Source organism: Ranitomeya imitator, chromosome 1 (assembly GCF_032444005.1).
Source record: "Ranitomeya imitator isolate aRanImi1 chromosome 1, aRanImi1.pri, whole genome shotgun sequence".
Taxonomy (NCBI): Eukaryota; Metazoa; Chordata; class Amphibia; order Anura; family Dendrobatidae; genus Ranitomeya; species Ranitomeya imitator.
In genome coordinates, this window is record NC_091282.1 from 15290627 (window position 1) to 15313374 (window position 22748).

The 22748-nt window shown below is 48.7% G+C and overlaps 1 protein-coding gene and 1 pseudogene across 1 annotated transcript in view; one reads left to right on the forward strand and one right to left on the reverse strand.

The window, feature by feature from the left end:
- Nucleotides 1-22748, reverse strand: part of LOC138657427 (zinc finger protein 84-like) — a 729030-nt gene that overhangs the window by 426346 nt on the left and 279936 nt on the right. The gene's annotated exons all lie outside the window — the stretch shown is intronic.
- Nucleotides 1-22748, forward strand: part of LOC138657471 (zinc finger protein 585A-like) — a 92959-nt pseudogene that overhangs the window by 1893 nt on the left and 68318 nt on the right.

The following is a 22748-nucleotide window of genomic DNA, read 5'->3' on the forward strand; positions in this document are numbered from 1 at the left end:
CCATCGGTCGTGGTTGGTGACGTCTTGTAGATGTGATCGGAGCCTTAGTTACAGGATCCATCGGTCGTAGTCAGTGACGTCTTGTAGATGGGATCGGAGCCTTAGTTACAGGATCCATCGGTCGTGGTCGGTGACGTCTGTAGATGTGATCGGAGCCTTAGTTACAGGATCCATCGGTCATGGTCGGTGACGTCTTGTAGATGTGATCAGAGCCTTAGTTACAGGATCCATCGGTCGTGGTCGGTGACGTCTTGTAGATGTGATCGGAGCCTTAGTTACAGGATCCATCGGTCGTGGTCGGTGACATCTTGTAGATGTGATCGGAGCCTTAGTTACAGGATCCATCGGTCGTGGTCGCTGACGTCTTGTAGATGTGATCGGAGCCTTAGATACAGGATCCATCGGTCGTGGTCAGTGAAGTCTTGTAGGTGTGATCAGAGCCTTAGTTACAGGATCCATCGGTCGTGGTCGGTGACGTCTTGTAGATGTGATCGGAGCCTTAGTTACAGGACCCATCGGTCGTGGTCGGTGACGTCTTGTAGATGTGATCGGGGCCTTAGTTACAGGATCCATCAGTCACTGACGTCTTGTAGATGTGATCGGAGCCTTAGTTACAGCATCCATCAGTCACTGACATCTTGTAGATGTGATTGGAGCCTTAGTTACAGGACCCATCGGTCGTTGTCGGTGAAGTCTTGTAGATGTGATCGGAGCCTTAGTTACAGGATCCATCGGTCGTGGTCGGTGACGTCTTGTAGATGTGATCGGAGCCTTAGTTACAGGATCCATCAGTCACTGACGTCTTGTAGATGTGATCGGAGCCTTAGTTACAGGATCCATCGGTCGTGGTCGGTGACATCTTGTAGATGTGATCGGAGCCTTAGTTACACGATCCATCGGTCGTGGTCAGTGACGTCTTGTAGATGTGGTCGGAGCCTTAGTTACAGGATCCATCGGTCGTGGTCGGTGACGTCTTGTAGATGTGATCGGAGCCTTAGTTACAGGATCCATCGGTCGTGGTCGGTGACGTCTTGTAGATGTGATCGCAGCCTTAGTTACAGGATCCATTGGTCATGGTCGGTGACGTCTTGTAGATGTGATCGGAGCCTTAGTTGCAGGATCTATCGGTCGTGGTCGGTGACGTCTTGTAGATGTGATCGGAGCCTTAGTTACAGGATCCATCGGTCGTGGTCGGTGATGTCTTGTAGATGTGATCATAGCATTAGTTACAGGATCCATTGGGCGTGGTCGGTGACGTCTTGTAGATGTGATCAGAGCCTTAGTTGCAGGATCCATTGGTCGTGGTCGGTGACGTCTAGTAGATGTGATCGAAGGCTTAGTTACAGGATCCATTGGTTGTGGTCGGTGACGTCTTGTAGATGTGATCGGAGCCTTAGTTACATTATCCATCGGTCGTGGTCGGTAACGTCTTGTAGTTGTGATCGGAGCCTTAGTTACAGGATCCATCGGTCGTGGTCGGTGACATCTTGTAGATGTGATCGGGGCTTTAGTTACAGAATCCATCGGCCGTGGTCACTGACATCTTGTAGATGTGATCGGAGCCTTAGTTGCAGGATCCATCGGTCGTGGTCGGTGACGTCTTGTAGATGTGATCGGGGCCTTAGTTACAGGATCCATCGGCCGTGGTCGGTGACGTCTTATAGATGTGATCGGGGCCTTAGCTACAGGATCCATCGGTCGTGGTTGGTGACGTCTTGTAGATGTGATCGGGGCCTTAGTTACAGGATCCATCGGCCGTGGTCGGTGACGTCTTGTAGATGTGATCGGGGCCTTAGTTACAGGATCCATTGGTCGTGGTCGGTGACGTCTTGTAGATGTGATCGGGGCCTTAGTTACAGGATCCATTGGTCGTGGTCAGTGACGTCTTGTAGATGTGATCGGAGCCTTAGTTACAGGATCCATCGGTCGTGGTCGGTGACGTCTTGTAGATGTGATCGGGGCCTTAGTTACAGGATCCATTGGTCGTGGTCGGTGACGTCTTGTAGATGTTATCGGAGCCTTAGTTACAGGATCCATCGGTTGGTGACATCTTGTAGATGTGATCGGAACCTTAGTTACAGGATCCATCGGTCATGATCGGTGACGCCTTGTAGATGTGATTGGAGCCTTAGTTACAGGATCCATCGGTCGTGGTCGGTGACGCCTTGTAGATGTGATCGGAGCCTTAGTTACAGGATCCATCGGTCAGTGACGTCTTGTAGATGTGATTGGAGCCTTAGTTACAGGATCCATCGGTCGTGGTCGGTGACATCTTGAACATGTGATTGGAGCCTCATTTACAGGATCCATCGGTCAGTGACGTCTTGTAGATGTGATCAGAGCCTTATCTACAGGATCCATCGGTCATGGTCGGTGACGCCTTGTAGATGTGATCGGAGCCTTAGTTACAGGATCCATCGGTCAGTGACGTCTTGTAGATGTGATCGGAGCCTTAGTTACAGGATCCATCGGTCGTGGTTGGTGACGTCTTGTAGATGTGATCGGAGCCTTAGTTACAGGATCCATCGGTCGTGGTCGGTGACGCCTTGTAGATGTGATCGGAGCCTTAGTTACAGGATCCATCGGTCAGTGACGTCTTGTAGATGTGATCGGAGCCTTAGTTACAGGATCCATCGGTCATGGTCGGTGACGTCTTGTAGATGTGATCGGAGCCTTAGTTACAGGATCCATCGGTTGTGGTCACTGACGTCTTGTAGATGTGATCGGAGCCTCAGTTACAGGATCCATCGGTCAGTGACGTCTTGTAGATGTGATCGGAGCCTTAGTTACAGGATCCATCGGTCATGGTCGGTGACGTTTTGTAGATGTGATCGGAGCCTTAGTTACAGGATCCATCGGTCGTGGTCGGTGACGTCTTGTAGATGTGATCGGAGCCTTAGTTACAGGATCCTTCTGTCGTGGTCGGTGACGACTTGTAGATGTGATCGGTGCCTTAGTTACAGGATCCATCGGTCGTGGTCGGTGACGTCTTGTAGATGTGATCAGAGCCTTAGTTACAGGATCCATCGGTTATGGTTGGTGACGTCTTGTATATGTTGATCGGAGCCTTAAGGTACCGTCACACTGAACGATATCGCTAGCGATCCGTGACGTTGCAGCGTCCTCGCTAGCGATATCGTTCAGTTTGACACGCAGCAGCGATAAGGATCCTGCTGTGACATCGTTGGTCGCTGCAGAAAGTCCAGAACTTTATTTCATCGCTGGACTCCCTGCAGACATTGCTGAATCGGCGTGTGTGACGCCGATTCAGCGATGTCTTCACTGGTAACCAGGGTAAACATCGGGTAACTAAGCGCAGGGCCGCGCTTAGTAACCCGATGTTTACCCTGGTTACTAGCATAAAAGTAAAAAAAAAACACTACATACTTACATTCCGCTGTCTGACGTCACCGCTGTGCTTTCTGGCCGCTGTGCTTACACAGTGCAGAGGAAAGCAGAGTGCCGGAGGACAGACAGCGGAATGTAAGTATGTAGTGTTTGTTTTTTTTACTTTTATGCTGGTAACCAGGGTAAACATCGGGTTACTAAGCGCGGCCCTGCGCTTAGTAACCCGATGTTTACCCTGGTTACCAGGGAACCGGCATCGTTGGTCGCTGGAGAGCTGTCTGTGAGACAGCTCCCCAGCGACCAAACAGCGACACTGCAGCGATCGACATCGTTGTCGGTATCGCTGCAGCGTCGCTTAGTGTGACGGTACCTTTAGTTACAGGATGCATCGGTCGTGGTTGGTGACGTCTTGAAGATGTGATCGGAGCCTTAGTTACAGGATCCATCGGTCGTGGTCGGTGACGTCTTGTAGATGTGATCGGAGCCTTAGTTACAGGATCCATCAGTCACTGACGTCTTGTAGATGTGATCGGAGCCTTAGTTACAGGATCCATCGGTCGTGGTCGGTGACGTCTTGTAGATGTGATCGGAACCTTAGTTACAGGACACATCGGTCGTGGTCGGTGACGTCTTGTAGATGTGATCGGAGCCTTAGTTACAGGATCCATCAGTCACTGACGTCTTGTAGATGTGATCGGAGCCTTAGTTACAGGATCCATCGGTCGTGGTCGGTGACGTCTTGTAGATGTGATCGGAGCCTTAGTTACAGGATCCATCGGTCGTGGTCAGTGACGTCTTGTAGATGTGATCGGAACCTTAGTTACAGGATCCATCTGCCGTGGTCAATGCCGTCTTGTAGAAGTGATCAAAGCCTCAATTACAGGATCCATCGGTCAGTGACGTCTTGTAGATGTGATCGGAACCTTAGTTACAGGATCCATCGGTCAGTGACGTCTTGTAGATGTGATCGGAGCCTTAGTTACAGGATCCATCGGTCGTGGTCAGTGACGTATTGTAGATATGATCGTAGCCTTAGTTACAGGATCCATCTGTCGTGGTCGGTGACGTCTTGTAGATGTGATCGGAGCCTCAGTTACAGGATCCATCGGTCGGTGACGTCTTGTAGATGTGATCGGAGCCTTAGTTACAGGATCCATCGGTCATGGTCGGTGACATCTTGAACATGTGATTGGAGCCTCATTTACAGGATCCATCGGTCAGTGACGTCTTGTAGATGTGATCAGAGCCTTAGCTACAGGATCCATCGGTCATGGTCGGTAACGTCTTGTAGATGTGATTGGAGCCTTACTTACAGGATCCATCGGTCGTGGTTGGTGACGTCTTGTAGATGTGATCGGAGCCTTACTTACAGGATCCATGTGTTGTGGTCACTGACGTCTTGTAGATGTGATCGGAGCCTCAGTTACAGGATCCATCGGTCAGTGACGTCTTGTAGATGTGATTGGAGCCTTATTTACAGGATCCATTGGTCGGTGACGTCTTGTAGATGTGATCGGAGCCTTAGTTACAGGATCCATCGGTCATGGTCGGTGACATCTTGTAGATGTGATCGGAGCCTTAGTTACAGGATCCATCGGTCATGGTCGGTGACGTCTTGTAGATGTGATTGGAGCCTTAGTTGCAGGATCCATCTGTCGTGGTCGGTGACGTCTTGTAGATGTGATCGGGGCCTTAGTTACAGGATCCATAGATCGTAGTTGGTGACGTCTTGTAGATGTGAATGGAACATTAGTTACAGGATCCATCGGTCATGGTCGGTGACGTCTTGTAGATGTGATCGGAGCCTTAGTTACAGGATCCATCGGTCATGGTTGGTGACGTCTTGTAGATGTTGATCGGAGCCTTAGTTACAGGATGCATCGGTCATGGTCGGTGACGTCTTGTAGATGTGATCGGAGCCTTAGTTACAGGATCCATCGTTCATGTTTGGTGACGTCTTGTAGATGTTGATCGGAGCCTTAGTTACAGGATCCATCGGTCATGGTCGGTGACGTCTTGTAGATGTGATCGGAGCCTTAGTTACAGGATCCATCGGTCATGGTTGGTGACGTCTTGTAGATGTTGATCGGAGCCTTAGTTACAGGATGCATCGGTCATGGTTGGTGACGTCTTGTAGATGTGATCGGAGCCTTAGTTACAGGATCCATCGTTCATGTTTGGTGACGTCTTGTAGATGTTGATCGGAGCCTTAGTTACAGGATGCATCGGTCATGGTTGGTGACGTCTTCTAGATGTTGATCGGAGCCTTAAGGTACCGTCATACTGAACGATATCGCTAGCGATCCGTGACGTTGCAGCGTCCCGGCTAGCGATATCGTTCAGTTTGACACGCAGCAGCGATAAGGATCCTGCTGTGCCATCGTTGGTCGCTGCAGAAAGTCCAGAACTTTATTTCATCGCTGGACTCCCTGCAGACATTGCTGAATCGGCATGTGTGACGCCGATTCAGCGATGTCCTCACTGGTAACCAGGGTAAACATCGGGTTACTAAGCGCAGGGCCGCGCTTATTAACCCGATGTTTACCCTGGTTACCAGCGTAAAAGTAAAAAAAAACACTACATACTTACATTCCGCTGTCTGTCCTCCGGCGCTGTGCTTCTCTGCACTGTGAGCGCAGGCCAGCCGGAAAGCAGAGCACAGCGGTGACGTCACCGCTGTGCTTTCCGGCCGCTGTGCTTACACAGTGCAGAGGAAAGCAGAGTGCCGGAGGCAGGGGTGGATTAAGGGTAGCCAGGGCCCTGGGCTGTTAAGACACTGTGGGCCCCCCCCCCCCCGGTCATGTGACGGGGGTCATGTGACGGGGGTCATGTGACGGGGGTCATGATATACCCGAACCAGATTATTCCAGAAAAATGGCCGGGCCCTACTCTACTGTAACCTTTTAAATATTTGGTAGAATCTGCAATACAATTTAGGTATATTTTGACCAATAATATCACATACAAGGAACAGATACCACCGCGCCATGACCAGACCACAAATTACAACCACAGTGATTGAATAATATCACATACAAGGAACAAATACCACCGCACCATGTCAAGACCACATATTACCACCACTTGGTGACCAAATATCACATACAAGGGACAAATACCACAACACCATTTCCAGACCACATATTACCACCACATAGTGACTGAATACTACAATACTGATCAGTAAAAAACAACAACACAATACTATCACCATAAGTGCCAGTATTCACAGGAGATCTGTACTTAGTATGCAGTGTCTGTGTAGAGGTAATACAGAGATCACTGGTGACATTATACACAGGACCTCTATATAGTATACAGTGTATAGTGTCAGTGTAACACTGACTCACCAGTGACGTCTCTAGGTGAAGTCCTTCATCTTTCATCCAGCACAGACCGACATCATTTCTTCCAGCCAGGACTCGTTTCTGCAGGAAATAACACAGTTATCTCGAGCTACACTTACAGAACACATTACTTAATTTTTCACAACTTCTACATTACACCACATGAAGATAAAAAGGCGATATAGTGTCACTCTGCACAGTAACAGGACCGACCCCCATTTAAAACAGTATACTCAAAAAATAAAATAAATACATCACTGCAGTAATAATATCCCTTAATTAGCCCCTATGGTAATAATATTCCACATCCTGGCCCCGTGTGTCTCATTCCTGGCTCCAGCCATATGTTCTCGCATCCTGCCCTCATGAGTATCCATTCTACCCCATATGATCTCCCCATCCTACCCCATCTGTCTCCATCGTATCCATCCTGCCCCATGATCCAATCCTGCCCCATGTCTTTCATTCTGCCCCGTGTCTCCAATCATGCCCCGTGTCTACATTCTGCCCATGCCTCCAGTCCTGCCCCCAGTGTGTCCAGCAATCTGCCCCAGTATGTCCAGCATATTGCCCCAGTGTCCAGCAATCTGCCCCAGTGTCCAGCAATCTGCCCCAGTGTCTCCAGCATATTGCCCCTAGTGTGTCCAGCATTGCCCCCAGACAGTGTGTCCAGCAATCTGCCCCAGTGTGTCCAGCAATCTGCCCCAGTGTGTCCAGCAATCTGCCCCAGTGTGTCCAGCATATTACCCCCAGTGTGTCCAGCAATCTGCCCCAGTATGTCCAGCATAGTGCCCCAGTGTGTCCAGCATATTGCCTCCAGACAGTGTGTCCAGCAATCTGCCCCAGTGCGTCCAGCATTGCCCCCAGACAGTGTGTCCAGAATATTACCAACCGTGTGTCCAGCAATCTGCCCCAGTATGTCCAGCATTTCCCCCAGTGTCTCCAGCATTGCCCCAGTGTCTCCAGCATTGCCCCAGTGTCTCCAGCAATCTGCCCCAGTGTCTCCAGCCATCTGTCCCAGTGTCCTCCAGCATTGCTCCAGTGTCCTCCAGCCATCTGCCCCAGTGTCCTCCAGCCATCTGCCCCAGTGTCCTCCAGCATTGCCTCAGTGTCCTCCAGCCATCTGCCTCAGTGTCCTCCAGCCATCTGCCCCCAGTGTCCTCCAGCCATCTGCCCCAGTGTCCTCCAGCAATCTGCCCCAGTGTCCTCCAGCCATCTGCCCCAGTGTCCTCCAGCCATCTGCCCCAGTGTCTCCAGCCATCTGCCCCAGTGTCCTCCAGCCATCTGCCCCAGTGTCCTCCAGCCATCTGCCCCAGTGTCCTCCAGCCATCTGCCCCAGTGTCCTCCAGCCATCTGCCCCAGTGTCCTCCAGCCATCTGCCCCAGTGTCCTCCAGCCATCTGCCCCAGTGTCCTCCAGCCATCTGCCCCAGTGTCCTCCAGCCATCTGCCCCAGTGTCCTCCAGCCATCTGCCCCAGTGTCCTCCAGCCATCTGCCCCAGTGTCCTCCAGCCATCTGCCCCAGTGTCCTCCAGCAATGTGCCCCAGTGTCCTCCAGCAATCTGCCCCAGTGTCCTCCAGCAATCTGCCCCAGTGTCCTCCAGCCATCTGCCCCAGTGTCCTCCAGCCATCTGCCCCAGTGTCCTCCAGCCATCTGCCCCAGTGTCCTCCAGCCATCTGCCCCAGTGTCCTCCAGCAATGTGCCCCAGTGTCCTCCAGCCATCTGCCCCAGTGTCCTCCAGCCATCTGCCCCAGTGTCCTCCAGCCATCTGCCCCAGTGTCCTCCAGCCATCTGCCCCAGTGTCCTCCAGCCATCTGCCCCAGTGTCCTCCAGCCATCTGCCCCAGTGTCCTCCAGCCATCTGCCCCAGTGTCCTCCAGTCATCTGCCCCAGTGTCCTCCAGCCATCTGCCCCAGTGTCCTCCAGCAATGTGCCCCAGTGTCCTCCAGCAATCTGCCCCAGTGTCATCCAGCAATCTGCCCCAGTGTCCTCCAGCATTGCCCCAGTGTCCTCCAGCATTGCCCCAGTGTCCTCCAGCAATCTGCCCCAGTGTCCTCCAGCAATCTGCCCCAGTGTCCTCCAGCATTGCCCCAGTGTCCTCCAGCAATCTGCCCCAGTGTCCTCCAGCAATCTGCCCCAGTGTCCTCCAGCATTGCCCCAGTGTCCTCCAGCAATCTGCCCCAGTGTCCTCCAGCAATCTGCCCCAGTGTCCTCCAGCATTGCCCCAGTGTCCTCCAGCATTGCCCCAGTGTCCTCCAGCAATCTGCCCCAGTGTCCTCCAGCAATCTGCCCCAGTGTCCTCCAGCATTGCCCCAGTGTCCTCCAGCATTGCCCCAGTGTCCTCCAGCAATCTGCCCCAGTGTCCTCCAGCAATCTGCCCCAGTGTCCTCCAGCATTGCCCCAGTGTCCTCCAGCAATCTGCCCCAGTGTCCTGCAGCAATCTGCCCCAGTGTCCTCCAGCATTGCCCCAGTGTCCTCCAGCATTGCCCTCAGTGTGTCCACCATTATAAAAAAAAAAACAAACAAACAAGCAGTCTCCTCACCTGTCCGCGCTCCAGCGGTGAGCTCCCTGCAGCAGAGCACACTCGCCGGCGACTGACAATGACGTCAGACGCCGGCGACGTGTGCGCCTGCGGCCGACACCAGCTGCCAGCCTCCAATTGGCTGGCGGCTGTTGTTAACTATTGACGTGCGGGAGCGCGCCCGCACGTCAATAGGAAGCCGCCGCAGCGCCGGAAGGGGCCCGGTGAGCAGATGAGAAGGGGCCCGATGCGGGCCCCCTCTCTCTGCCCACCGGGTACGGCGGGGGGGCACATAAATGCCGGCGGCGGCCGCCGGCATTCACAGATGATTATCAGAGGGTCAATCTGTGCGGTAGCCCAGGGCCCCCCCAGACCACTGGGCCCTGGGCTACCGCCCAAATTGACCCTCTGATAATCCGCCCCTGGCCGGAGGACAGACAGCGGAATGTAAGTATGTAGTGTTTGGTTTTTTTACTTTAACGCTGGTAACCAGGGTAAACATCGGGTTACTAAGCGCGGCCCTGCGCTTAGTAACCCGATGTTTACCCTGGTTACCAGGGAACCGGCATCGTTGGTCGCTGGAGAGCTGTCTGTGTGACAGCTCCCCAGCGACCAAACAGCGACGCTGCAGCGTCGCTTAGTGTAACAGTACCTTTAGTTACAGGATCCATCGGTCGTGGTCGGTGATGTCTTGTAGATGTGATCGGAGCCTTAGGGTATGTGTCCACGTTCAGGATTGCATCAGGATTTGGTCAGGATTTTTCATCAGTATTTGTAAGCCAAAACCAGGAGTGGAACAATTAGAGGAAAAGTATAATATAAACATCTGCACCAATTTTGCATTTATCACCCACTCCTGGTTTTGGCTACAAATACTGATGGAAAATACTGACCAAATCCTGATGCAATCCTGAACGTGGACACATACCCTAAGTTGCAGGATCCATCGGTCGTGGTCGGTGACGTCTTGTAGATGTGATCAGGGCTTTAGTTACATTGTCATATTCACTTTAGAATGAGTGACAGAAATCTAGAAACCCGGGCAGCAGACGTCCTCCTTTTTGGTAACTTTATTAGTCCAGAAAAATCAGCACATTTTGGCCTCACAATGCCTTTATCTAGCCATATAGAGAGATATGCATTCTGGATCTCACGTTACATTGTTTTTTATATTTTCCATCTTTTCCTTTATCATGAAGACTCCGGCAGGACGAGATCCCTCCAGCTGATCCAGTGTTCATCCCTCCTCCTCCTGAATGACCCCGAGGATGGACGAGGACAGGGATGAGACCACCAGAAGATTATTCCACTTCGCCCTGGAGATCATCTCCCTGCTGAGCGGAGAGGTAACTCCTCTACATTTCTATCAGCTTTATTGTGTTCTGTGACAAGTCCGACATCCAGAATAGAGAGAAGGATTATTTACTGTAAGAGCAGTGATTGTGTGGAGCTCTGTTGTGAATTCTGTGATCAAGCTCCCTCCTGTGGTCACAAGTGGTACTGCGGCTTCTGAGTTTCCTTCCTCAGGTGATGAGGTTAAGTCGTTAGGTGCTGCTCTATTTAACTCCACCTAGTGCTTTGATCCTGGCCTCCAGTCAATGTTCTAGTATTGGTCTTGCTTCCTCCTGGATCGTTCCTGTGGCCTGTCTGCTCAGCATAAGCTAAGTTCTGCTTGTGTCCTTTTGTTGCTATATTTTCTGTCCAGCTTGCTTTTTTGGTTCTGCTTGCTTGCTGGAAGCTCTGAGACGCAGAGAGAGCACCTCCGTACCGTTAGTCGGTGCGGAGGGTCTTTTTGCCCCTCTGCGTGGTTGTTTGTAGGTTTTTTTGTTGACCGCAAAGCTATCTTTCCTATCCTCGGTCTATTCAGTAAGTCGGGCCTCACTTTGCTAAATCTATTTCATCTCTGTGTTTGTATTTTCATCTTAACTCACAGTCTTTATATGTGGGGGGCTGCCTTTTCCTTTGGGGAATTTCTCTGAGGCAAGGTAGGCTTATTTTTCTATCTTCAGGACTAGCTAGTTTCTCAGGCTGTGCCGAGTTGCATAGGGAGCGTTAGGCGCAATCCACGGCTGCCTTTAGTGTGGTATGATAGGATTAGGGATTGCGGTCAGCAGAGTTTCCACGTCTCAGAGCTCGTCCTATGTTTTGTGGTTTTTGTCAGGTCACTTTGTGTGCTCTGAACTTCAATGTCCATTGTGGTTCTGAATTACCTATTCATAACTTAGCTCTCTGCCCGGAGGAGTTGTCATGGGGATTCCCTATAAGAGCTGTAGAGGGGCCGGGATGTCTGTCCGGAGGGGAATAATATTCCCGGTTATGGCCCCAGATTACTGGAGACGGTTATTGATCCCGGGATTTCTACTGATTGTCAGATCTGGAGTCGGGAATGAATTCCTCTCCCTAAGTGTCTCTCTCCATACACAGGATTACACAATAGTGAGGAAGACACCGGGGGACGGTGTGACTCCCATCATCCATCTCCAGGAGTCAGGAGGGCGGAGCCCGGGCCCCATCACAGAGCCTCCCCCGCACTCCCTGCTACATGAGAGGAACAAGAAGATCCTGGAGCTCAGCAACAAGATGATTGAGCTGCTGAGCGGAGAGGTGACTGCTGGGAGATTATACAGGACTGGAGGATTCTGGGTGATGAGCGGAGAGGTGACTGCTGGGACATTATACAGGACTGGAGGATTCTGGGTGATGAGCGGAGAGGTGACTGCTGGGAGATTATACAGGACTGGAGGATTCTGGGTGATGAGCGGAGAGGTGACTGCTGGGACATTATACAGGACTGGAGGATTCTGGGTGATGAGCGGAGAGGTGACTGCTGGGACATTATACAGGACTGGAGGATTCTGGGTGATGAGCGGAGAGGTGACTGCTGGGATATTGTACAGGACTGGAGGATTCTGGGTGATGACCGGAGAGGTGACTGCTGGTACATTATACAGGATGGCACTGGAGGATTCTGGATGATGAGCGGAGAGGTGACTGCTGGGACATTATACAGCACTGGAGGATTCTGGGTGATGAGCGGAGAGGTGACTGCTGGAACTTTATACAGCACAGCACTGGAGGATTCTGGGTGATGAGCGGAGAGGTGACTGCTGGGACATTATACAGGACGGCACTGGAGGATTCTGGGGGATGAGCGGAGAGGTGACTGCTGGGACATTATACAGACAGCACTGGAGGATTCTGGGTGATGAGCGGAGAGGTGACTGCTGGGACATTATACAGCACTGGAGGATTCTGGGTGATGAGCGGAGAGGTGACTGCTGGGACATTATACAGCACTGGAGGATTCTGGGTGATGACGGTGTGGCTGTTGTCAGGTTCCTATAAGGTGTCAGGACGTCGCTGTCTATCTCTCCATGGAGGAGTGGGAGTATCTAGAAGGACACCAGGATCGGTACCAGGACGTGATGATGGAGGAGCTCCGGCCTCTTACACCACCAGGTGAGAAGTGAGGCTCCTTGTTGGCTCTGATGGACAGGGCCGTATTTGCCACTTGGCACTTGAGGGCACGTGCCTAGGACGGTACGATGCGGAGGGGCGGCACCTGAGCAAGTTTTTTTTTTCATTTAAGTCCTGAGTCACCTCCCGGCTGACCGCCCCCCAGCCCCCCACCCGCCTGTCTGCCTCCCACCCTCCTTGAAGACGTCATACTCATCCTGCTCCAGCGATGCCTGGTCTCAGCGCCTGTAGCTCGTCCTGAGTGAGCGTTCACGTGGTACCGCTGAAGCTGCTCCTCCTATACATAAAACAACTCGGCACAGACGGCAACAACCGTGGCACACGCTGCAAACACGTTTCCTGCAGCGGTGCTCCAGGTGCGCAGAACGTCTGTGGAGAAAATCTAATCTACCCGAAGATTTCATCCATTATAAGTTCATGCTAAAGACATACAATTCTGCCCTTCACCTCTCCAAACAAACCTATTTCAACACCCTCATCACCTCCCTGTCCAATAACCCTAAACGTCTCTTTGACACGTTCCAGTCCCTACTCAACCCAAGAGAGCAGGCCCCAACCACGGATCTCCGTGCTGACGATCTGGCCAATTACTTCAAAGAAAAAATTGACCACATTCGACAGGAAATCATCTCCCAATCTCTTCATACCATGCACTGTCCTCCCTCCCCCACTGCATCTAGTTCACTCTCTGACTTTGAAGCAGTTACAGAAGAAGAAGTAATCAGGCTCCTTGCATCTTCTCGCCCGACCACTTGCACCAGTGACCCCATTCCGTCACATCTCCTCCAGTCCCTTTCCCCGGCTGTCACCTCTCACCTAACAAAAATATTCAACCTTTCCCTCACTTCCGGTATTTTTCCCTCCTCATTTAAGCATGCCATCATACATCCATTACTTAAAAAACCATCCCTCGATCAAAACTGTGCCGCTAATTATAGACCTGTCTCTAATCTTCCCTTCATCTCTAAACTCCTCGAACGCCTTGTCCACTCCCGTCTTACCCGCTATCTCTCAGATAACTCTCTTCTCGACCCTCTTCAATCTGGCTTCCGCTCTTTACACTCTACTGAAACTGCCCTCACTAAAGTCTCTAATGACCTACTAACAGCTAAATCTAATGGTCACTACTCCATGCTAATTCTCTTGGATCTCTCTGCAGCATTCGACACTGTGGATCATCAGCTCCTCCTCACTATGCTCCGCTCCATCGGCCTCAAGGACACCGTTCTCTCCTGGTTCTCCTCTTATCTCTCTGACCGATCCTTCACTGTATGTTTTGCTGGTTCCTCCTCCTCTCACCTTCCCCTTACTGTTGGGGTTCCTCAAGGATCAGTCCTAGGCCCCCTACTCTTATCGTTGTATACTGCCCCTATTGGACAAACAATCAGTAGACTTGGTTTCCAGTACCATCTCTATGCTGACGACACCCAATTATACACTTCTGCTCCCGATATCACACTGACCTTTTTAGAAAACACCAGTGATTGTCCTACCGCTGTCTCTAACATCATGTCCTCCCTCTATCTGAAACTAAACCTGTCAAAAACTGAACTCCTCGTGTTCTCTCCCTCTACTAACCTACCTTTGCCTGACATTGCCATCTCCGTGTGCGGTTCCACCATTACTCCAAAGCAACATGCCCGCTGCCTTGGGGTCATCCTTGATTCTGACCTTTCATTCACCCCCTACATCCGATCACTGGCTCGCTCTTCTTACCTGCATCTCAAAAACATTTCTAGAATTCGCCCTTTTCTTACTTTCGACTCTGCAAAAACTCTGACTGTTTCACTTATTCATTCTCGTCTGGACTATTGTAACTCTCTACTAATCGGCCTCCCTCTTACCAAACTCTCCCCGCTCCAATCTGTCCTGAATGCTGCTGCCAGGATCATATTCCTCACCAACCGTTACACCGATGCCTCTACCCTGTGCCAGTCATTGCACTGGCTACCCATCCACTCCAGAATCCAGTACAAAACTACTACCCTCATCCACAAAGCACTCCATGGCTCAGCACCACCCTACATCTCCTCCCTGGTATCAGTCTACCACCCTACCCGTGCCCTCCGCTCCGCTAATGACCTCAGGTTAGCATCCTCAATAATCAGAACCTCCCACTCCCGTCTCCAAGACTTTACACGTGCTGCGCCGATTCTTTGGAATGCACTACCTAGGTTAATACGATTAATCCCCAATCCCCACAGTTTTAAGCGTGCCCTAAAAACTCATTTGTTCAGACTGGCCTACCGCCTCAATGCATTAACCTAACGATCCCTGTGTGGCCTATTTATAATAATAAAAAAAAAAAAAAAAAGGTTCCTCGCATCATGTTCTCATACACTTTATGCAGTATTAGCCCTCTGTGTCTGTACTGCTACATACTGGTTCATGCAGCTTTACATGAACACCCGAGCCTTACACTATAGCTGGTCCGAATAACTAAAGCAATTGTTACCATCCACCTCTCGTGTCTCCCCTTTTCCCCATAGTTTGTAAGCTTGCGAGCAGGGCCCTCACTCCTCCTGGTATCTGTTTTGAACTGTATTTCTGTTATGCTGTAATGTCTATTGTCTGTACAAGTCCCCTCTATAATTTGTAAAGCGCTGCGGAATATGTTGGCGCTATATAAATAAAAATTATTATTATTATTATATTATTATTACCGCTCATTAAGGTCATGAATATGGGCATATTCATGACCTTAATGAGTGGTACCACATGACCGCTCACGCAGGAAGAAGGTGTTGCGCCGGGAGTCGGGACAGAGATAGAGGGATGTTCGGTGCGGCCGCGCGGTGTGAAAAAGGTGAGTCTGGGGGACAGGAGATCAGGGGAATGAAGGAGGACGGGGAGCCGAGCAATGCAAGATAGGAGCAGGGGGTTGAGAGTTGAGCCATGCATACAGGAGGGGGGGATATGAGCCATGCATACAGGATGGGATGGGAGGGAGATGAGTCACGCATACAGGAGGGGGGGATATGAGCCATGTATACAGGAGGGGGGATATGAGCCAAGCATATGGGATGGGAGGGAGATGAGCCATGCATACATGAGAGGGGGGATTTGAGCCATGCATACAGGAGGGGGGGATATGAGCCATGCATATGGGATGGGATGGGAGGGAGATGAGCCATGCATATGGGATGGGAGGGAGATGAGCCATGCATACATGAGAGGGGGGATATGAGGGGGGATATGCATACAGGAGGGGGGATATGAGCCATGCATATGGGATGGGATGGGATGGGAGGGAGATGAGCCATGCATATGGGATGGCAGGGAGATGAGCCATGCATACAGTAGGGGGGGATATGAGCCATGCATACAGGATGGGGGGGAGATGAGCCATGCATACAAGATGGGAGGGGGCATTATACAGTATTGAGCATCATGTGGGATCATTATACAGTATGGAGAACTGTGTGCGGCTATTATACTGTATTGAGCATCAAGTGTGGTCATTATACAGTATTGAGCATCATGTGGGGTCATTATACAGTATGGAGCATCATGTGTGTCCATTATACAGTATGGAGCATCATGTGCGGTCATTATGCAGTATGGAGCATCATGTGCGGCCATTATACAGTATGGAGCATCATGTGGGGCCATTATGCAGTATGTGGAGCACTGCGTAGCCATTATATAGTATTGAACATCATGTGTGGCCATTATACAGTATGAAGCATCATGTGTGGCCATTATACAGTATGGAGCATCATGTGTGGCCATTATACAGTATGAAGCATCATGTGGGGCCATTATACAGTATGGAGCATCATGTGTGGCCATTATACTGTATTGAGCATCATGTGGGGAGGATACCTGTATCATCCCCACCACTCATACCAATTTGTCGTGATCTGGGGTTATTTTGTTGCCCCTTGTTCTTTCTGAAGGGGATTTATCTGTATCCCACTTCCCAGTTCCGGTTTGGAACTTGCAGCTCTCTGGCCCCCCCTACCCTCAGGTCAGACCAGGTATTGCACCTAGGATAATTAGTCACCAGAAAGGCTGCCTGCTATGTACTGGTTATTGGGCACGCTGCAGCGAGGGCGATATAACTAGTCCCACTCAGGCGGGAACAATAATTATCAACGCTGCCCGTTTGCACAGGACAAATTATGCTGCCACCAGCTCCGATTTCTTAGTTATTAACGGGTCTGGAGCCAACCCAGATTAGTAGCATAATTCACTTCAGAGGACGTGACAGTACTTTATAGAGCAGGGAGAGACAAGCTAGTAATTTTATATTTTACTCCAAAAAAGGTAGGCAGTGTTTACAGAGGTATAAAAAGTTATTATAAAGGATACAAATATCATATGTACAATACAATTACAAATAAAATGGGATTAAGGTTGAAAATAAACACTTACATTTCGTTATGTCACCTTATCTCATGGCCGACTGTGTGCTGTGGAGGAGGGTACACAACTAGATGCATAGCACATCTGTATAGCAGCTGGACCCCAGACAAAGACACCTCAAGACTGCTGCTTCACTCAGTTATTTCCTAGCCTAAAACCAAGGCATTCACCCTGTGGAGACCTCACTTAGAGGCTGAAACCTCCCCTTCACTTGGAATAATGAAAACTATTTTTATGCCTAGCTCGCTGTATGAATCTCGTATACGAAAGACACAATGATCAGAATGTGCCCCACATCATGGGGATTATTTTAAGTGTAAACACGGAGTAATTACCTGAACCGCTTACAGAGAAACCCGCACTTTGCACTCGTTGGGTTTAGCTTCTAGCGGTTTCAGGGAGTTATAGATCCCTCGATGCACATCCGGAATATATAAGTCTTATATCTCTAGCCCTGATCGGTGCCAATATATATAACCTTGAAAGAACAATAGAAGCCCATGCTTCTGTACCAGTTTTAACCAGTACCAGGTGGGAGGGGAAAATGAGTAGGGTAGGGAGACAGGTCTGCCTGCAGCATAGAACCATCTACATTCTTGAGGGAGGGGTGAAATGAGGGGTTTAGGATTCACACAATATGGGCTGATCAGCAGGGTGAGGAATTCGAGACTGTCATGTCTGTCCTGTGGTCACCTACTACTACTCCCATCATCTCATCATCACATGACACAATCTATTCCATCACTGTGTGTCTCCACAGATGGATCCAGGAGGAGAAATCCACCAGGGAGATGTCCCCGTCCTCTGTATCCCCAGGACTGTCCGGAGGAGAATCACAACATCCCGGAGGATCATCAGGTAGACGGTGCTGAGCCCTGTACCAGATCTGTATATGGGGGGACATTTCTGATCGAGGTCATAGAGGTCACAGATTTTGGTGGTTTCTTGTATTTTGCTGATTGTTACATCTGATATATCAGGAGGAAGATCAGACTAAGAATAAAGTGAAGGATGAGACAGAAGAAGAAGCGATGACGAGGGGGGATCAGTCGTGTGTGAGTGACGGGAAGGAGGAGATTCTGGGAGAAGTTTTCACAGGTACATGATAATGTCTGGCACGTGATGATGATGATGACCAGCATGCGATAATGATGATGATGATCAGCATGTGATAATGATGATGATGAGCAGCTTGTGATGATGATGATGAGCAGCGTGTGATGATGATGATCACCGGCGTGTAACGATGATGTCCGGCGTATAACGATGATATCCGGCGTGTGATGTTGATGACTGGCGTGTGATGATGATGATGACCAGTGTGTGATATCGTGTGGAATCTCCGGTGTAGCGAAGCTTTATCCGCTGTCCACATCACAGCAGAAGCGTCCGGTGATGGCGCGGCTGCTCCTGTAGAGTCCGGCGGTGCACCGATGAATAATGGATCCGCCTTCACACTTCTTAATGATTTAGGAAGCACAGATTTAGTTTTCCTTTTACCTTTGTTAATATTCCTTCCATCCTTTCCATCCATATTTTTCTTCTCCACACGTCCTGTGCTCCCATATAAATGACTGAGCTTGTGATTTGGACAGAACCTCTGGCAGAAGATTCCCTATAATAAGGCAGATAGAGACACTGTGGACACTATAGAACCGGTGATCCGGCGGTGTCAAGCGTGCATAAAAGTGATGTTGTAAATCCAAGAGAAAGAAATGTAGCGCACTCCTCGGTCCGGACATAAATCTTTAACTTTATTGGAACATCTTACGAAGAAAAGCGGGCGGGAGACAACGTGTTGGGGGGTGAAGGACTACAGCTGTTTCGCGCTAGTGGCGCTTCTACAGGTCCTAATGACGGACGGGAATGGGGAGGAGGGATTTATAGTCTTTTCAGGATGTAGTTGCCTCCCCATATTACCGTGCTTCATGGTGATACAAAAAGGTAGTTTAATTTATGACAATACTTAAAACATTTAATCACGTAATAAAAATACTCGACCAAAACATAAAAACAAAGTGAGATATGCTTGTTTGTTTTACATTTATCATAGCAAGAGAGAAGACCAATATAAATGCGTGTAGATGCGATTTATAAAAACACTGGCATATCAATACGTTCATTTAAACCCATTGGGCCGGTAGCGTTAGTACGCATTATCCACCGCGCTTCACATCTTAAGAGGAGTTGATTCAAATTCCCCCCTTGTTGCGGTGAATACACCCGTGCGATGCCAGCAAACCGCAGAGTGTGGACATTACCTGCATGATATTGTCTGACATGATTGATCAGACGAGGAACACCTTTTCCTGTTCGGATTGAGGAGAAATGTTCTTTTATACGAATGTATAAAGGGCGAATGGTCTTACCTATGTAATAGAAGCCACACTGGCAGAAAATGACATATACCGTATAGGTGGTTTTACAGGAGATGAAATCTCTGACTGTATGCTTTATTGGCCCTATTTGGACGGTATTACCTGTTATATGCTGTGTACATAGGTTACATTGTCCGCATTTGTAGTTACCTTTAGGGGTATCTTTATTAAGCCAACTTGTGCGGTCAGTGGTAATACGATTTCGTACCAATATGTCCCCTATGTTTTTGCTGCGTCGGCTTGCAAACAGCGGGCCCCTTTGAAGTCTATCTGTTAGCTCTGCATCTTTTCCTAAGATATGCCAGTTCTTTCTAATTATGGACCTAATGTGTGTATCCATTGGTCCATATTTAAAGCTGAATACAAATTGTTTGTCGTCACTGTTATTTGTGTGATCCACTGATTTTACGGAACAGGAAGCCTCTTTTTCTGCCCTAGTTAGGGCTGCGTCGAGGAGGGGGCGTGGGTACCCTCGATTTTCAAAGCGCTTATATAACATTTGCAATTGTTTTTTGAAACCCCCTTTAGTGCTGTTGATTCTTTTAACTCTTAAAAATTGGCTGAACGGCAAAGCCTGTTTTGTATAAAAGGGGTGAGCGCTTTGGAAATGGAGGAGTGCATTGGAAGAGGTGGGCTTGCGAAAAACCTCCGTGTTTATTTCGCCCGCTTCTATAGAGATTTTGACATCTAAGAAATCCAAGCTCTGATTGCCATATAGGTAAGTAAAGTTCATATTCATAGAGTTGTTTTCAGACAAGAATTGGACAAAATTGGCAAAGTCCTGCGCTGTGCCGTCCCAGACGACCAGGACATCATCCACATATCTAATAAATAGTTTTATGTGTTTTAAAAAGGGATTGACATCTGAGTATACATATTTGTCCTCAAAAAATGCTAAATAGAGGTTAGCCAGGGTACATGCGACTGACGTACCCATGGCTGTACCTTCTCTTTGGACATACCACTGGTTGTCGAATACAAAGGCATTGTGTTTTAGGACAAATGTCAAGCTGTCACATATGAAATTGATAGTCTGAGCGTCTGTTGGTGTTTTTTGTAAAATTTCTTCTATGACTTTTACCCCTAGATTTTGTGGGATCCTGGTGTACAAGCTTTCTACATCAATTGATGCTAAGCTAAAAGTTTCTTGCCAAGTAAAATTTTTTATTACCCGTAGTAGGTGGTTAGTATCTTTTATATAAGAGGGTATGTCTTGAAGGAGGGGGCGCAATAGCCAATCCAAGTATCTAGATAGGGGCTCCGTGAGGGAGCCTACCCCTGACACAATTGGTCGTCCTGGGGGATTAGTCACTGATTTATGTACTTTAGGTACATGGTACCAATGGGGTTTATTTGGTGAATCTGGTATTAATTTTTCGGCTTGTTTCTTTGAAATTATCCCCCTTTCGACGTATATCCTCAAAAGAGATCTTAATTCGTTATGAAACTTTAATGTAGGGTCACCTTTAATTTTTTCATATGTTATGATGTCTGTCAATTGTCTGAGAGCCTCCGATATGTAGTAATTTTTTGTCATGAGAACAATATTGCCTCCTTTGTCCGATGCTCGGACTACTGTATCTTGCCAACTCTGTATCTCTCTCAGGGCCTTGTTTTCTGCTATAGATAAATTTGGTGGCATCGTCCGATACAGTAGCGCCTCCATCTCCTTATTAACTTGTGCCTCAAAAATGTCCACTGGATTGCCGGGGGCAACCTGTGGGGCATACGTGGACTTCACTCCTCCCATAAATGGCTCTATTGGGGATTTATATATGTGTGTTGGCTTTACCATGGAATCCGCCAAATCTAAAAGCAGCAGAGTGTCCTCTCGTGTATCATCTATATGACTGTCTGGGGGCATAAACCCCAGTGGTCCTATTTGGCACGGAATTTCTCCGGGCAAAGTTGCTACATTGTTTTTATTGTTATTGGTTTTAAACATTTTATATAGATGTATTTTTCTTACTGCTTTATACATATCAATCTTAAATTCTACCAAATTAAATGGTTCAGGAAGACAAAAATTAAGACCTTTCGATAATACTGAGAGATGGGATGTTTGTAGAGTATGATTAGTCAGATTAATCACCGTATTGGGTGACTCAAATTCTATGTCAGTGGCTTCCAAGAGACTTGCTTCCTTTTGCCTTTTCTTTGCGATCTTGTTGCGATACCTCCGTCCTCCCCGCCGTGTTCTCCGTCTAAAGGGAGTAAGTGTGTAGAGGGTGCCTCCTCGGGATCTGTTGTTGAAGCAAAATCTTCATTTGCACTAGAGTCAGAATCTGTCGTGAGGTAATCCCTTTTAGTATATGCTTTGTTGTTTTTATTATACGGTGTATATCTGTGCGATCTTCTAACGAAGGTTTTATTGCCTTGACCGGGACCTTTTTTATTCCAATTAAATATATTACCTGACTCAAAGTCTATTTTGTCCCGAATGAATTTGTCTCTTTTCTTATGTTTTATTTCTGTTTGTAAGTTAATTAATTTGGTATCCAGCTTTTTTGCCAGAGTTGTCCATTGGGCTTCTGATAGTCTCGATTTAAGTTCTTCTTTCGTTTTAGACAAATTTAATTTAGTTGTCTCATAATTAATCATGTTTTGTTGTAAGACCAATTCCAGCAGATCTTGCGAACATTTCAAGAGAATAGTTTCCCAGTCTTTAATGAATTGTGGATTGTCCTGAAACTGGGACATATTTTTGATGACTCTTAAACCTCGAGGAACTCTCCCACAGTCTTTGTATGACTTGAGAGAGTTATTGGTCCAAAACAGGTTTACTTCTCTCTCTGCTATATTGAAAAATTTGAGTTCTAGTGCTTTTGTACTCAATGATAGCACATCATCACGTGTATCACAATCAGTAAAATAACCCTCCACGTTCTCCCGGCCCGCTAAAAGTCCATGAGACAAGGGCTGCGTCTCTGGCTCCATGATTGGAAGAATCAGCTGCTATAAAAAGCGTCCGTTTTGGAAAACACAGTCAACAGGGAAGGCTTTCAGCGTGCTTTATATGTGAAAGTCTATTAAAGCAAAATAAAGAAAAAGAAAAACAGCACCGCTGTGTTGCACTTACCCCTCGTGTGTGGAAACAATCCAAATAGCTGAGACTCCGTCCTCTCATATAGTCGGCCCTTTGAGGGTGCTGCATCCAAAGAGTAAAACTGTTGTAAATCCAAGAGAAAGAAATATAGCGCACTCCTCGGTCCGGACATAAATCTTTAACTTTATTGGAACATCTTACGAAGAAAAGCGGGCGGGAGACAACGTGTTGGGGGGTGAAGGACTACAGCTGTTTCGCGCTAGT